A 17,432-nucleotide genomic window follows, 5' to 3' on the forward strand; every position below is an offset into this window, starting at 1 on the left:
AAAATCTTCACAAATTAAGGTTTAGACTCTTAATTAATTTTATGCGGAAACGTTACTTTTGACCATCCAAGTCTGACCCTCAATTAACCTTTGAGTGGTACTTTACTCAACCGTCAATAAAATTTGGTTAATTCTATACCCCACGCATAATAACCAAACTCCACTCTTTAACTTTGGTTATATTAGAACTTTAACCCATAAAACCTTTATCCGCTTTATTTCTATTATAATTCTTATATAATAGAAATACTCCACAAACACACGTAAGCCTTACCTTTCCACCAATCCATGGCCTTTGCACATTTTCTGATGCTCACCTTTATCCGTTCAATCTTCCACCGTCGATTTCACTTCCTCAGATCAACAGTTGCTGCATGATTTCATTCACCCTCCGAAACTCAAATAAACTTCACTCTAGTCCATAAACTTCTCAGGTCTGCTCAGTCCCAAGCCTTATCGGCTTCAATCTTCGCTATTGATCGCACCTTTCAATCCGACGGTTGATGATATCCCCCAACATTGCACATTGCAAATCGCATTTTCTTAAGGCCAAGGTTCATCCACTCATGAAATATTGCGATGCGAAACTAATTGGCGATCCTCCACCATTTGATCAAGGCACGCTTGATCTAATGGTCAGTAGCGATATCACACGGGAATCTTGCACGACGTTTACTCGCCCTTATGGAGCCGATAAGGATTATAAATCCTTAATCTATAAATGTTTGGGTCCATTCTGAGATTAACGTCTGATCACTTTATGACCCGATATCCATTGGATATAAGAGGCCATCAAATCTACGGATTTGTGGGACTTCAACTAGCACACAGATAAAAAAACAGCTTAACCCCCACAGTTGACTATGACATAAGACGTTGAATATGAGATCGACGGCTAGGAGTGAGTGCGGGACTTCAACCACGATCAAGGAAATCCATACTCTCCTACCCTCGTAGTTGTTGATCACCGTCGATTTGACGATCCAGATCTATTCCTCTGCCATTCTTCTTCCGCCATGATCTGAAATGGGGCACTAAAGGATTCTTGTCAACTTACAAGAACCCCCCCCACTCCAAAGCTTAACAATTTTCCAAGATCTAGCTTATGATTGATAATTTTCAGAATTAATAGAACTGGAAATAGGTGTATGCTTGAGTTTGCCTTTAAATGTTAAGTGCTTTAAGTTGATTTGCTTAAACTGATATAAAAACATATAACAACAAATAATGCAAATAATAACCAACACACATAACAACAATATAATTAGGAGTTCACCCAAACCTCTTGGGCTACGTCTCCATGAGCTCTAGTCAACTCAACTAGGCTCTTTGGAATTATGGCTTAAATTATTTTACAAGTTTCACACTCAACTCCATAGGTTTAAAATTGAACCAATGGGCTTAGAATGCCATCTTTATCCTCGGTTGTCCTTACTCTGTAGACAGATCTAGGCTTCTCTAGACTAGACTCCTTCAATTAGTGCTCTGAGCTATCTTAGCTCTAGCTTGCACCAACTCCCTCAGAATTCTGTTAACTGTCTCTGGAACTCCTTCTTCTGTCTTCAGCAGACATCAGACATCAACAATAGCTTGATAATTTGATCTCTTTTTTGTTCTCTGGCTCTCGGCTCTCGGCTTTGGCTCTCGGCTTTGGCTCTCGGCTATTGGCTCTCAGCTCTGGCTCTCGGCTCTGGCTCTCGGAAGTCTTCTTTGAGCTCTTTGGCTCTGAGGCTCTGCCTCCAACCTCTGGTGGCTCTCTGCGAATCCTCGGCTCTACGACTCTCTGCAGCTATCGACCATCTAGTTCTGCACAGCTATCTTGCTCTTTGGCTCTACGCAACTATCTTGAGCTCTAGCTGTCTGGCTCTGCCTCTGCTCGGTCCTTTGGCTATGAAGCTCTCTAGATTTCTGGCTCTCCGGCACTCAAGCTCTTTGGCTCTGTCTGGCTCTCTGGCTCAGCGAATCTCTAGCTCTTCAGCCTTTTGTGCTCTTGCTTCTGAGTCCTTCTGAGAGCTCTTCGGAAGGAGAGAGTCCGCCCTCTCGATTGGCTCTCTGGCTTCTGAGGAATCCTCTGACTCTGCGGCTTCCATCCATTCCTCTGTCCGTTCCTCTCTGTGAAATCATTCCTCTACGGCTCTGCGTCTCTTCGACTGGCCCTCTAGCTCACTAGCTCTGTGGCTCTGCGTCTGGCCCTCTGGCTCACTGGCTTTGTGGCTTTGCATCTGGCCCTTTGGCTCACTGGCTCTGTGGCTCTGTGTCTTCTATAATGCATTCCTATTACAAAACACCCGCTTACAGCGTGGCACAGGTGTGATGCATTGTTTCCAAAGGAAATGACATAGTCGGCCATTCTTCTACCTACATTCCGAAAATAGAAGCATAAACACGCAGGAAAACTCATGAAAAACACATCATGAGCCTTTAGGCGGAACTCAAATAAAGTTCAATCACCCCTATAATCCTCTCGTGTCCATCCTCTAATAGCTTATCGTGATCACAACAGCCAGGAGCCCCTTTGTATTGCCGCGATCCTGATCGCCAATCGCGCTATCGCAATCGCATGTCGGCGCTGTCGCATATTGGCATATCACATTGTTGCATGTCAACGACCCCTTTACATGGTTGCGATCCCATTTTCCGATCGCCGATCGCCGATCGCCGATATTGGCACATTGCATATCGCAAGTCGCAATGGCCCAGGGTCTATACCACTTTCCAATGGACTGTGCCGACCGATATATATATTTCCGATGCCGATCCGCCAATCCGATCATCGCAATCGCTGATTGGCTCATCGCTTTAATCGCAATTGGCTCTGCCTGGGGTTCTGACATTTGATGAAGGCTTTCCTCCGATGTGATATATCAGAGATCACAATCGAGGAGTCCTTCTGCCCTTGCTATAATTCCTCCTTTGGCTTTTTCCAATGCGATTTCCTTAAGGACCCCTTAAGTCCCATTTTAACAAGAAAATGCCTCATTTTCTAAGGACATTGGAAAATTTTCTTTTTACAATAACTCCTTCATCCTGAGTCCATTTTGGTCCATTCAAATTGCATTAGATTCAGAATGAAGAGATCTATTCAATGAGACTATTTTCAGGAGCATCCTTTGACTTTCATTTTTGAGCATTTAGAAAGTCCTTGAGGAACATTTTCTGATCACGCCATATATATCTGTCGATCTAAATGATCCGACGGCTCCGGTGCACGTTTACTTCCTTCATTCGTGCCTTTACTTTCTTCGCCTTTACGTGGTTTCTCAAAGTTCTCTGTGGTTTCGGGTTCCTCTAGGGTTCTAGTCTTTGGTTATTCTGCAGCACAACTCCCTCCTGAGCTTAACCCTGTGTACTCTTATTTACTATCATCCTTGAACTTCACTTGGATCCTTTGATTGGATTCATCGATCAAACCCCGATATTACATACTCCCCTTCTTCTCTGTGTTCTGATCAAACTTCACCTGCATATATATACTATGCAGAAACTTCTAATTCACACACAATTCATAACTCCATTAATCAATACACAACACACAATTCAGAATCGAGTTCTCTGTATTGATAAATAAATATTTACATATGAGTCTTTCTCTCTCTAGTCTACTATTCTCAGCGGCCTCTTTTTTCCTACTTGCCTATAGGCTTATAGTCAAACCTCTAACTCACAACCTCTAACTAGCTAACCAACTAACTATCTAACTTGAATAACTCTTTTTATGCCTTTTAGACTTACATTTATACAAAAGGAGTCTATAACCAATTTCCGGTTCAGATCCTTAATAATTTCAACTAAAACCTAAGAATCCTCTCAATCTTATAAATCATGAACTAATTTCTAATTCAAGATCTACAATTAATTTCCAAAGCTATCAATCCCTATGAACTCTTAACTATCCTGATTCTCTCATGTTCTCCTTCATTCGAGAACATTTACAATATGCCTCACAATACTTAATTAATTCCTATTTTCATTAAAATCACTCAAAACCTAAGTCCTTACATTAATTCAACACTTAGGAAACCAACTTCCTTAAAACACAAGACCCCCCTATGTCTGCTAAAATACAATGATTCTTCTGAGCTGAATGCTCCTGCATCACCTTCTCTGCACACAATCTCTAATGTGATGGTGACTTATGTGTATATGATTGGACCTATCATGAAACACTAGATTTTTAGAGAGTTTTATAGAACTTTGATTGTCATGATGGATCAATGTAGGCTCCATCCCTTGATTGAAGAGACCAACCATGATCTTCGTCATCCAAATAGCCTTGCATGTTACTTGACTAGCAGCCATGTACTCGGCCTATGTTGTGTTGAGTGTGTTAAGCCCCTATACTACTAGTGTAACCCCTTATTGTTATTAGTACAACCTCGTTATTATATTTTTGTACCCATGTAGTCCCCATAATGTTATTATCGTGCCCCATAGAAGCCCACTATTGTTATTATTATGCCCTTACATTATTATTGTTATGTCGGCTCTAATTATATTATGACCCCTTAGACTCCTATATATAGAAAGGAGGTCTTGTTAATGTAAAGGAGGTTGCCCCCTCGAAGAGGCTGAATTCTAAGGCATTCAACTGTCTTTTCTATCTTTTTGTGAGCTAGTTTCATAACATTTGGTATCAGAGCTTTGGATTCTAGGGTTTCGCTGCTCCAAATAGGTTATTGTGGAATTTTCGCTATAAATTTTTTTTCTGCGACATTTTATAAGCAAAAAAAACCCATTTGAGATGAAATCGCACTGAACCTCGGGCCAAATTTTAGAGCTTTTCGCACAATATTTGCAGAGATATGATCTGAGGAAGTCAGTCTTTTTTTAGACTCCTGAATTACATTCCAAACAGGTGACCTGGGGAAAATAGTCATAACTTTTGTTTTGAGCATCAGATTGAAATTTCGTAAGAAGTTACAAAAAGAGGACGGACTGTAGTTTCCTGTGTATATCTTTCAGATCCTAAGGTCGAAACAGTGACACATGGCACTTCCTACAATTTCGCTCTTCTAAAAAGGTATATAATCAGGTCATCTTGGGAGATTGTGCATAACTCTTTCTTGGAGAATCCAATTTTGATCAGACTGGTGGTATTGGAAGGAGGACATAGAGAGCTACTGCAAGTCACAATTTTAGAACTTAACGATCTGAAAGTACAGAGTTACAATCATTTCAAGATCGAGCTCCTAAAATCAAGAAAAAACAAGATGAGGAAGTTTGATGGCAATGATTCGGTAAATTGGATACTTCAGATGGAGAAATATTTTGATCTACATGGTGTACTACTGTTACAAAAGGTATGGATTGCATCTTCATATTTAGAAACAGATCAATTTTTATGGTATAAAGGGCTTTGTTCTCATAAACCACTTGTTACGTGGTCAATTTTCACGGAGGAATTGATAGCACATTATGAGGATACAAAGAGAAACTCCTTCTTTAGCCAATTGATAAATCTCAAACAAAAGGGTTCAATGGAAGAGCACATTGAGGACTTTCAAAAATTGAATAACGTTCAACATGAGGTTCATTTTTGGGAACCTGATTCATTGGAGGAGGCATTCGAGTTGGCAAGAAAAATTGAAAGCGAAATTATGGCAACAAGGAATTCTACCCCTCACAACTATAAAGATGGAAGTGTTGTTTCTCCTAGCCTTCCACAACCTACAAGGGTGACACCACAACAATTGGAAGAAAAAAGAGAAAAAAGGCTTTGTTACAATTGTGATAGCAAATACATTAAAGGTCATAAGTGTGCTGAGAAGAAATTATTTTACATTGAATGTGAAGAGGAGGAAGAAAAGGATCAAGAAATGTCAAAAGAAGAGTATATACACCAGGAACCAACCCCAGAGTAAGAAGAAATGAATCCGACCATATCTTGTAATGCATTGGCCGAAATTACCACTCCTCAAAATATCAAGATAGAAGGACATATCAAGAAGAAAAATGTTCAAAAAGTGAAAAATCACATCGAGCATCAAGAAATGAATCTGACCATATCTTGTAAATCCTTGGAAGAAATTACCACTCCTCAAACTCTAAAGATAGAAGGACATATCAAGAAGAAAAAGGTTCAAGTTGTGAAAGATCACATCAAGCATCAACAAGAAGTTCTCCAACTTTTAAAGGATAACGCTACCTTGGTGCAGAATCGAATGAAACAACAGGGAGATCAACATCACAGTGAAAAATGTTTTGATGTAGGTGATTGGGTAATTTTACGACTACATCTCAAGCAAGCTATTTATGAGAAGGAAATGTTGGCAATACTACATGCACGTAAGAAATGGCGACCTTACCCAATGGGAAGACACTTCAAGGTAAAAATGGATCATGATAGTCTTAGATACTTTTTAGAACAAATATTATCTTTAGAAGAACAGAAAAAATGGGTCACAAATATGTTGGATTATGACTTTGACATCATCTATAGAAAATGGAAGCAAAATTTTGTTGCAGATGCACTCTCAAGAAAGGATGAGGATGTGGAAGCATTGTTTTGTTCTATTTCTATTATCCAACCAGATTCGATAAACGAAGCAAGGGATGAATGGAAGAAGGACGAAGAAGTGTGGCCACTCATTCAAAAGTTGTAGAAGACCCCAATTCAAACAATATTGCCAGAACTTGAAGAGGAAGGAAAAATCATATTGGAACTTGGAGCAGTCACAGAATCAAGAACCTGACAGCTATGAAATCGACCAATTTCAGAGTATCTCATCAAGTGGAAGAACTTACCTGCTGAAGATTCCACATGGGAGGACAAGAATTTTATACAAAAGCATCAAGAACTACTCAAGCGTTGAGGACAACACTTTTTGAAGGAGAGGGGCATGTTAAGCCCCTATACTACTAGTGTAACCCCTTATTGTTATTAGTACAACCCCGTTATTATATTTTTGTACCCATGTAGTCCCCATATTGTTATTATTGTGCCCCATAGAAGCCCACTATTGCTATTATTGTGCCCTTACATTATTATTGTTATGTTGGCTCTGATTATATTATGACCCCTTAGACTCCTATATATAGAAAGGATATCTTGTCATTTGTATCATCCAAGAATTGTTCATTTGTGTAATGTAAAGGAGGTTGCCCCCTCGAAGAGGCTGAATTCTAAGGCGTTCAACTATCTTTTCTATCTTTTTGTGCGCTGGTTTCATAACAGAGTGCTACAAATATTTGTTTCATGTTGTACCAAGAAACTGTTATTGACCCAACACTGAAGACTGCTCCCAATGTTCTCTCCTTATCTGAGGGACTCCCTGCCCAATCTGCATATGTTAAGCCTTGGAGCTTCACTCCATTAGTTATATTGTACCATAAACCAAAATTTGTTGTGCCTCTTGTTAAATTTCCACAATCTTGGGTCTAGATTATAATCTTAAAATCTCTGACGCTACCAAACCAAAAATCTCAACAAGAACTACTTTTCACAGTGGAAAATATAAAGCAGTGAATCAGATAATCAAAAGTATACACAATTTTTAAGAAATATTGTATAATAATGTACAACCCAATCTTCGTTATATTAAACCAAATATAAATAATACAATAGTCTATGGTATACAAGATACAATGGAAAACATGTTGCACAAACTCGATGCCGTATCTTGTCTTGTCGGTCCTTTTCTCTTGTACTGCTCACTAGCTGCCCCTTAGTCCTTCAAAGGACAACCCATTGAGACTCCAGGAGGGCTGCCACCTAACACTCGTGCAAGTCACTTATGTAGTGTTTACACAGGTTGATCCAATCTTCTCTCTGGGTTGGCCACTTCCTGAGCTCCAAACTTCTAGGCTAGTAGTCACCTTAGTCCATTAAGGTACTCCACTTTGGCACCAAACTTCACCCAACCTTTAGCTCCTCTTTGTCACTTCAAGATAGCTCGTCTAGGGCTACTTTGGGCTATCAACACGCTGCCCTCCACCAGACCAATGATGCCCAATTCTTCACTATAAGTTCTGCTCCTAATTGAGGTCTCCAACTGCCCAAGTTGACCTCAATACATGGCACTAATAGGCTACAATAATTCTGATCCAAAACTAACCCAAAAATGAGGATCCAACACACATCAAAACAAAGGTCTAAGTCCATGTTTGTTGTTGTTCCTCACTGTGATTGGTTAGGGCACCCACACGCTGCAACAACCCTTAAACCATTCACAAAACAACCTTTGAATGACTAGAACCTCTCCTAGTATGAGTCTTCTCTTCCACGCTGAAGGTAAGGGCACAAAACAACCCTTAATACTGCCCATGCTAACCCTTGTTGTGGTGGTATGGTTTGCGGCCTACCACACAACCCTGTTGTATCTCATGACACCCTTCAAACAAGGTTCCAATTCATACAAAAATCCTTAAAACAAACTTGTGTTCATCTCCTTAAGGCCTCGACCTTCCAACAAGTACCCTTTGCCTCCTTCTCTATCTTTTCAGACCCATGAACCAGCCCTAAAATAGTCCTTAACTTGACCTCGACCTTCCTATACTTGTCCTCTCCTTGCTACGGCTAAGACAGAGCTTCCCTTGCCTCCAACGAGTTCCTTTCTGTTATATGTGTTACACTTTTGGATGGTTTAAAAGACCTCCACTCACCTTCTATTTATACACAAATAGAAGTGCTCCATGAATTAATGAAGGTTCATGTCTATTTGACAAATTCTTCTCAAGCCTACATGATTTGATTGTCCAAACATTAATGACAACCACAAAAATTCATAACTTCATTTCTAGAGCTCTGATTTGGGTGATCTTCAAAGCATTAGAATCAGCACGCCAAGCTCTATCACCTCAAATTTTCTCATGCTCAAATTCTTCATGGTTTTGGTCCAAATCCCGATGGGTTAAAAACCCCAACCTTGGGTTCCAAGCCCATAAGTGACCCTTGTGGTGCTTCCCTCCAAACCCTGAACCCTAGGGCTTGGAGTACCTCCCAAGCTACTAAAAAAGAATCACTCCCTCTTAGCGAGGGAGGTACTTCCAAGACTATGAAGTAACTCACCATCATCATCACTACTCGCAACACTAGCCCAACTTTTGGCACTCACAATTGCAGCAATCCCTGTTCCATGAACTATGTCTCTCTCGAAAGTGTCACTGTCACTGTTGGAAGCACCCTGCTTCTTCTTATTTTCCTATATCACTTTCCAATCCTTCCATGATTCCATCTTGGAAGTTGTAGGAGCACTCTTGTTCCCCACTGACCACACACTCTTCTTGGGCTGCAAAGTCTCCCTCTGAACCTGCAAGCTCCCTCTCAAACTTAACTCCCTCTGAGTCTTTGGAACCTGGACCTTCTTCTCGAGAACTTGTACTTGCTCCTCTGAAGCCTGCAACTGCACCTACTTCTATGGAACCTGCACCTACTCCACCAACTTCTTATGATCCTTAGGCTTACCCGTAAGCCTATACAGACCATGCTCTCTAACTCCAAGAATGATACTAGCAGAGCTAGAGCCTCTAGGCTTGAGTCTTGCCTTCCCATGCTAGAACAAGACCTCAAACGCCTTCTTCTCTATCATCGAGAAATAGACCACGCCATATCTGAGTCCTAGTACAAATAGTACATATTGGACCCACATCACACGTCTTATCTCCATCCTAAATGGCACAACTCCCAATCCTCGGATCTACAACTAACTCTTGTCGCCCAACACCACATGAAACTTTTAGTCCCATTCAGCTAGAGTATCAAAAACCTCTTGTGACCATGTCATATGTTTCATTGCACCAATGTCCATGTACCATCCATTCTCATCGATAGTACCCTATGAGAAATGAGAGATCATAGCAAAGTCCTCCTCCTCCAATCTCCTTGTGAGATCATCTATCTCAGCCGAGGTGGCAACATCGAAAACCTGCTTTCCTTTCTTCTTCTCATCATCTCCCTTCTTCTTCATCGGACATCTCAACAAAAAATGAACCATCTCACCACAGTTGAAACACTTGACTTTACTCAAGTCCTTCTTATTCTTACTTTTCATTTGTGCTGCAAGTGCCATGTCATCATCGAAAGTCTTCTTATTTGAATGAAGATCCTTGTCTCACAACTCTTCCTGAATGAAGTCGTCCCACAACCTATTCAATTCTGGCAACTGTTGGCATTATGATACATGTTTTGTCCTTGATGGCAACTCACATAGATGACAGTTCACAGTGTAACAAGTTAACAACAAAGGATTACAAAGATTGAAGAAAGAGAGTGGTTTAAGAAGTATACATTGGTTCACTTTGTCCAAGTAGCGTGTACATGTAGGTCCATAGAACAAGTAGAGCGTGTACGTATACACGCACTCTCACAAGAGGAAAAGAGCGTACAGGTTGGAAAATCAAGGAAATTCAAGAGGAGACAATACTAGGGGTCAATACCATGGTATTAGCTCACAATATTGAGCGCAGTAATGACTATCCCAAGAATACCATGGGTCCTAAGTGGTTTTGGTCCGAGGTATTGAGAAAGGCCAAAAACTATATAAGGAGGAGAAGATCATTAGGCCACTATTTTCAAGTGAGAGGGTTTCTGAGGAATACCTCTATCTGAAGTATATGTTATGTTGTAAGGGCTATGATTATGAGATGACCTTAAATATTTTGTGCCCCTTGGATACAATGTTAGATTAAGATCATAAGAACTGCAATGACTTATCATCACATGATCTGATGTTGATTGGGCTAGATCTGATTGCTTAAGCATGTTTTATTCTGTAAATGTTATGATATGGGTATGACTGAAGTCTGGAATAGCTGTGAAGTTTTAAGTTAGTATTTGTAGATCTATACGCTAGTTCACTTCGGTAAAAGTGCATATACACGCTGGTTTGGCACATCAAAGTAGCGTATACATTATGAAATATGATGTTTGAAGTTGCAGTTGGTTCTGGTTGTTGATGCCGAGTTCTGGGTTCTACTCTGTGTTCTGGTGACTATGTTCTGGTGTTAGTGTTTTGAATGTTCAGATTGAGTGATTGTGATTTCCTTCAGTGATGATGGGTTTTCATTCATTGGTTGTATTGCAGTGGTGATTGATTTTGAGCTTCAATGTTGTTGATGGGTCTAGTACGAAAATTGGATGAAACGTGGCCTTCAGATAGTGGTGTTGTGTTCCAGGAGTATCCAACCTGAAAATTTATGAAACGTGGTCCCTGGAGGAAAAGAGAAGGTCGTAGCCTTCTGTAGGCCATACGTACTGGTAAACATATCACTAGTACAAGAGCTAGGGGGTTGGAGCTCCCTTCCAGTAGCAGATGGAAAATGAGTGAAGGTTGGAGCCTTCTGTAGGACGGTGCCTACGTACTAGTAAATGGATCAGCTAGTACAAGAGCTAGGGGGTTGCAGCTCTCTTCCAGTAGAAGCTGGAGAATGAGAGAAGGTTGTAGCATTCTACAGGTGGGTGCCTCCGTACTGGTATGAGTCTACACCAGTACAAGATTGTAAACAGGTTTTTCTTATATTAAAAAAAGACAACAGCAGGTGGTTTTTGTCCCACATTGGGTTTCCACCTTAATTCTTGGTGTTCATGTGTGTTGCTTATGTGTGATGGTTTATTCTATTATTACTTCACATGGTTACGGGGAATATAATACCTCATGTGACGGGGAATAAGAATTCCTTTGAGATGTGAGCATCCTTAACCAAGTTATACCAGAGTACAAACAAAAACAAAAAAAATTGTGCTGAAAGAGAAACTGAGAAATGCCAAGATGTCTGAAACTTTCAAAGTTGCATCACACCTAACCAAGATCACATAGATTAGCAGTGGGAAAAACTATTGATAATGAAGAGTTGGTTATATAAACCTTGAGTGGATTTCCTTTAAAATGGGATGTCTTTTTTGATGGGATTGTTCTATGGTAGAATCTTCCCAATTGGGATAGATTGTGGGATGATTTCGTACAGGAAAAAACAAAGAGATGTTCCAAAACCACAGGCCAATAAAGGGAAGTGGGGGATCTACTTTAGGGAAATACATGAGCAAAGTGGAATTCTTTGCATGTTACAAGACTGGTCACTATACAAGTTATTTTCCATATAGGAAGAAGAATAAAAAGGAGAATCAGGTGGCTACAACATCATCAACTGAAATCCATGAATTTAAAGAGAAATTTCAGAAATAATTTTCTCTTGTTTCCTGTATTTCAAATAATAATACTTGTATTGTATGAGGACAGTTAGTTATGGCTAGTGGATAGTAGAGATTCTAATAACATGATTGGGATGAGGTTAGTGTTTTCCAAAATTCCAAATATGGGCTCAAGTTGCAATGTGTTTAGTGGGACTAGTACCATACATGAAATGAAGGGGTTTGGATGTGTCAGATTCCAGCTAGAGTCAGGAGGATTTCTGGAGGTGACAAGGATATTGTTTGTTCTAGGGATGATGGTATGCGCTCTCTCAGTATGAAACTTAGAGCATGTTGGATATATAGTTTTGTTCCAAGATGGATAGGTGTATCTATATTTAGAGGGAGTGACCGTGGATGGAACTGTAGTGCTTGGCATCAAATAGGGGTAGTCATACAGGTTGTCGAGACAACTTATGGGTGTATTTGAGGGGATATTCAATATAGGTAAAATGTCAGTTACTAAGAGGGGAAAACTAAATAGGAAGAGTTATTCTTCGTGGACTACCTAAAGCCTTAGGTGGTATGATATGACATTGTTAGATGCTGATGAGTGTGATAGTACTTCTTGGAGCATGGCTAGCTGTCACAGGTTCTCAGCTCAAGATTCATGCTAGGTACCAAGACATGATTTAAGGTGAGATGGAGAAACTACAGACACTGAAGACAAATCCATGTGGAGGAGGTTCCTAGATAAGTACCTCCATCACTAAGAGGGAGTGTTGAAGTTTGTAGCTCGAGCAGGTACTACTACACAATCCCTATGTCTAGGTGTGTAGAAGTCACCAACAAATCACCTTAGTTTATTTGCTAATGTAATTGTTGATGGTGCTAGAAATTTTTCAATTAAGGGGGTCTCCCCTCTATGAAGTCCCAATTACACCTCACATTGTTTGGAGTACAAGCACCTTCCAGAGTATCAACCTGACCACCATGATTCAAAAATTTTCCTTGACTTCAACTATCAACATAAAATATTATATGAACAATCTTTGAATAATAAATTAAATTAACATTATGAGGTATACAGTTTCAATGTATATAAGGTGCTTTCATGGCTAGAAAAGAGAGAGTGAGCCTCTAGTAGAAAAGTAATAGTACCATCCTAAAAGAGACACACGAGAGCATGGAAGAATCATTAGTTAACCTGCAAAGTAGTTCAAAAGATAAAAACAAACATAAAAGCAAGTAACAATTCACATTCAACAAGATGCATACTAAAGCCAATGAAATAATTCATTTTCATTAGTATGTGTTAACATAAACACACATCGCAAACAATGAAAGAATAGTAACACAATCATCAATGACATATGCAAGAAAGTGTGTTAGCTTTGAGAGCTTCATATATTAAGTGAAAGTCCCAAGATACAAAATTATAATATTGTCACACTAGTCCCAATAGTGGAACATTAAGTCACTACTTGATCCTCCAAAGAAAGATCGTATCTCCTAGGCCAAGCTAGAGAAGCCAAGGTGAAGAGTTCAAGTCCTAAAATTCCCTTTGCTTGAGTTATGAGGGTGTATTTGTAACAAATGAGGTGACTTTCCACCTCCCATGTGACTCTTGAGATTATGCTACGACTTTTCGAATTCTTATGTGACCTTTGAGCTTTTAATGACTTTAGAGATTTCTAGTCTCTTCATATTGCATGTGGGACCCTTGGTCTTCCACACATTTTACATTTTCTCATTCCTAAAAATACAATAATTATATTCCACAAATGATGTGGCAAGACACATTGACACATATGACTTTATGATGACACTTGGACAAGACATGACTTGGCATTGATGGAATGTAACTTCAATGTGATGTGTCTAGGCCAAGCCTTTCTCCCTACTGCTATGAATTTGACTTCTTGATGATGCATATTTGCTTTTCCTTCATCTTCACCTTCCAAAGGATCTTAGATGAGTGTCGGAACCTTCAAAGTCATCATGGGTTCCCATCCTTTTGTCTTGATCCAAGATTCGTTCATATCCCTCATGATGGTTCTTCCTTTTGCTCCTTCTTTACAAGTGTTCTTTTGTAGCCTCTCCTTGATAACCTCCCTTGTACCTTCATGATCATTTTTTCATGTGTTTAATCTTCATCCCCCCAAAGATTAGATGATATGGAGTCTCCCTTGTGATTTTGACCTTCAATCTTTCGTTGTGATCTAGTGTCCCTTCAACTTCTTGCTTGATAGTCCCTTCATGGTTCCAACTTCACAAGTGTCTTACTTCATGATATTTTGGGCATCCTCCTTGAGCATCATCATGTCTTGTTAAGATAATAGTACTTGAAAATAGGATTCACTCTTGACAGCTCGACATCATTCCCAAAATCTCCAAGTTTATTCTGTTTCACGCTACATGTTGATTACGTTGGGACAAAGTGTAGGATTGAGGAGGAAGCTCAGGAATTGTGCATTGCACAAGAGAAAGAGGTAGTGGTGAGGGTCTAGTCACTGTGATTACGCAGTGCATATTAATTGAGGGACAAGGAAGAAGAATTGGGCAGTTGAGGGAATCAATGAGGCAAGGGGGAAGGCTTGATCACTATGATTGAAAAGTGTGCAATTCTGGAAGGCAAGAGAGAGAGGATTGCAAATTTTAACAACTCAGTGAGATAGTGAGAAATGATTGCTCACTATGTTTGTGCAATGCACAGTGGTTAAGGGACTAGAGGATAGAACTACGCAGTTGAGGAAGATAATGATGCAATGAGGAAGGATTTCTCACTGGGATTTCATAATGAAAAGTTTAGGTAAGATTGAGCCAGGTGATTACCCAATTGCATAGGTGAGGGAGATAATGAGCCTTGACTATTGACTGAGACAATGTAGTGCACAGTGGAAGACTCACTAGGAGAGAGAATTGTGTATCTTTGAGGGACAAGAGGAAGAGACTATGCACTGTGATTGCGCAATGTGTAGTCCTTAGAGACAGTGACTGTGAAATGTGTAGTTCTAGAAGGAAATGGTTCTTCACTATGAGATAATACTACGCAATGTGAAGTTCCAAGGGGCAAAAATATCGGTCGAATATTGAGAAAGTTACAAAGACAGTGAAAGCTCCAAAAATGGCAAAGTGTGGGATCAATGAGACTAGAGAGAACAAACAAGCCCTGACATTATTATCTCACTCCTGGATAACATCAACACATGCCACAAAACTCAAAATCCATGTGCATACCCTGAAGTGACAATAGAGAAACACTTATTTCTAAGTGCGATAGCTAAAATGTCACTATGCGACACTTGAATACAAGTTACGACAAGAGTGTCTATTATGACCAAAAAGTGCACTAAGTTGTGGGAGAGTGTCTAGTTCTTATTCTTATGATATATGTGATTCGCTAATAAAGAAGAGTGTGCTAAAATTGCATCTAGTAGTGCGCTAAGGTGCGGCACATGCAGGAGTGAAAACAACCAAAAGTGACACTTGTGACTGTTATGAAACCAGCTCAAGAAAAAGATGGAAAAGATAGATCAACGCCTTAAAATTCAGCCTCTTCGAGGGGGAAACCTCCTTTAAATTACATAAATGAACAATTCTTGGATGATTCAAATGACAAAACCTCCTTTCTGTATTTAGGAGTCTAAGGGGTCACAATATAACCCAGCCGACCTAACAATAATAATGTAAGGGCACAATAATAACAATAGTGGGCTTCTATGTGGCACAATAGTAACAATATGGGCACTACATGGGTACATCAATATAATAAGTGGGTTGTACTAATAAAAATAAGGGGTTACACTAGTAGTATAGGGGCCTAACATGCCCCTCTCCTTCAAAAAGTGTTGTCCTCAATGCTTGAGTAGTTCTTGATGCTTCTGTATAAAATTCTTGTCGTCCTATGTGGAATCTTCAGTGGGTAAGTTTTTCCACTTGATGAGATACTCTGAAATTGATCAATTTCATAGCTGTCAGGTTCTTGTTTCTGTGACTGCTCCAGGTTCCAATATGATTTTTCCTTTTCAATTTCTGGCAATATTGTTTGAATTGGGATCTTTTGCAACTTTTGAATAAGTGGCCATACTTCTTCGTCCTTATTCCATTCATCCCTTGCTTCATTTATCCAATCTCGTTGGATAATAGAAATAGCACAAGATGGAGTATTGCCAACATTTCCTTCTCATAAATAGCTTTGTGTAAAAACTTTCCCTTGATTGGACGACTTTCAAAAGAAATGGGTCTTTCATCTTGCATTAAAACAACACCAATTCCATTTCCTGAAGCATCACATTCCACAACAAAGGTTTTTGTGAAGTCCGATGTAGCTAAGACAGGTGCTTGGCACATTGCCTCTTTAAGATGTTCAAAGGCCTTTGTTGCTTCTAGAGTCCATGAAAATGCATCTTTCTTCAATAGTGTTGTTAGAAGTGCTACTATTCTCCCATAATTCTTAACAAACTTGCGATAATACCCTGTCAACCCGAGAAATCCTCGCAGATGCTTTATGGATGTGGGGATTTTCCATTCCTTAATGGCTTTAATTTTTCTAGGGTCTACCTTAACTCCTTCATGAGATACAATATGACCCAGATATTCCACCTCTTGTACTCCAAAGAAACATTTGGATCTTTTTGCATATAATTGTTTCTCCTCTAATAGTTGTAGCACCCTGTCAACATGTTCAACATGATCCTTTCAAGACTTGCTGTAGATTAGTATATCATCAAAAAATACTAACACAAATTTTCTAAGGAATGGTTTGAAAATTGAATTCATCAAACCTTGAAATGTTGAGGGTGCATTGGTAAGGCCAAAAGGCATGACCAAAAATTCATAATGACCCTCATGAGTTCTAAATGTTGTTTTCGGAATGTCTTCAGTCTTCATTCTGATTTGATGATATCCTAAACGAAGATCCAACTTGGTGAAGTAAATTGATCCATGCAATTCATCCAGTAATTCATCAATGACAGGAATGGGAAACTTATCTTTAATAGTGAGCTTGTTGAGCTCCCTATAATCCGGACACATGTGCCATGATCCATCCTTCTTGTGCACCAATACTACTGGAGCAGAGAAAGAACTTTGACTCGGTTGAATTATACCAGCCTCTAGCATTTCTGCAACCATACGTTCAATTTCACTCTTTTGGGCATAGGGATATCTGTACAGCCTGATGTTTGGAGGAACACTTTCTGGAATCAGATGAATAGCATGATCATGATCACGAATAGGTGGGAGACCTTTGGGAGTCTCAAATACCTTGGAATGATTGTCCAAGACTTTTTGGAGATTTGGAGAAATAGATGATTCCAATGTGGAAACATCTAGCGAACATAATTGTGAAATTACACCTTTTCGT

This window comes from Pinus tabuliformis, chromosome 3_1 (assembly GCF_031772625.1).
Source record: "Pinus tabuliformis cultivar Carrire ecotype Pingquan chromosome 3_1, CPIR1, whole genome shotgun sequence".
NCBI lineage: Eukaryota > Viridiplantae > Streptophyta > Pinopsida > Pinales > Pinaceae > Pinus > Pinus tabuliformis.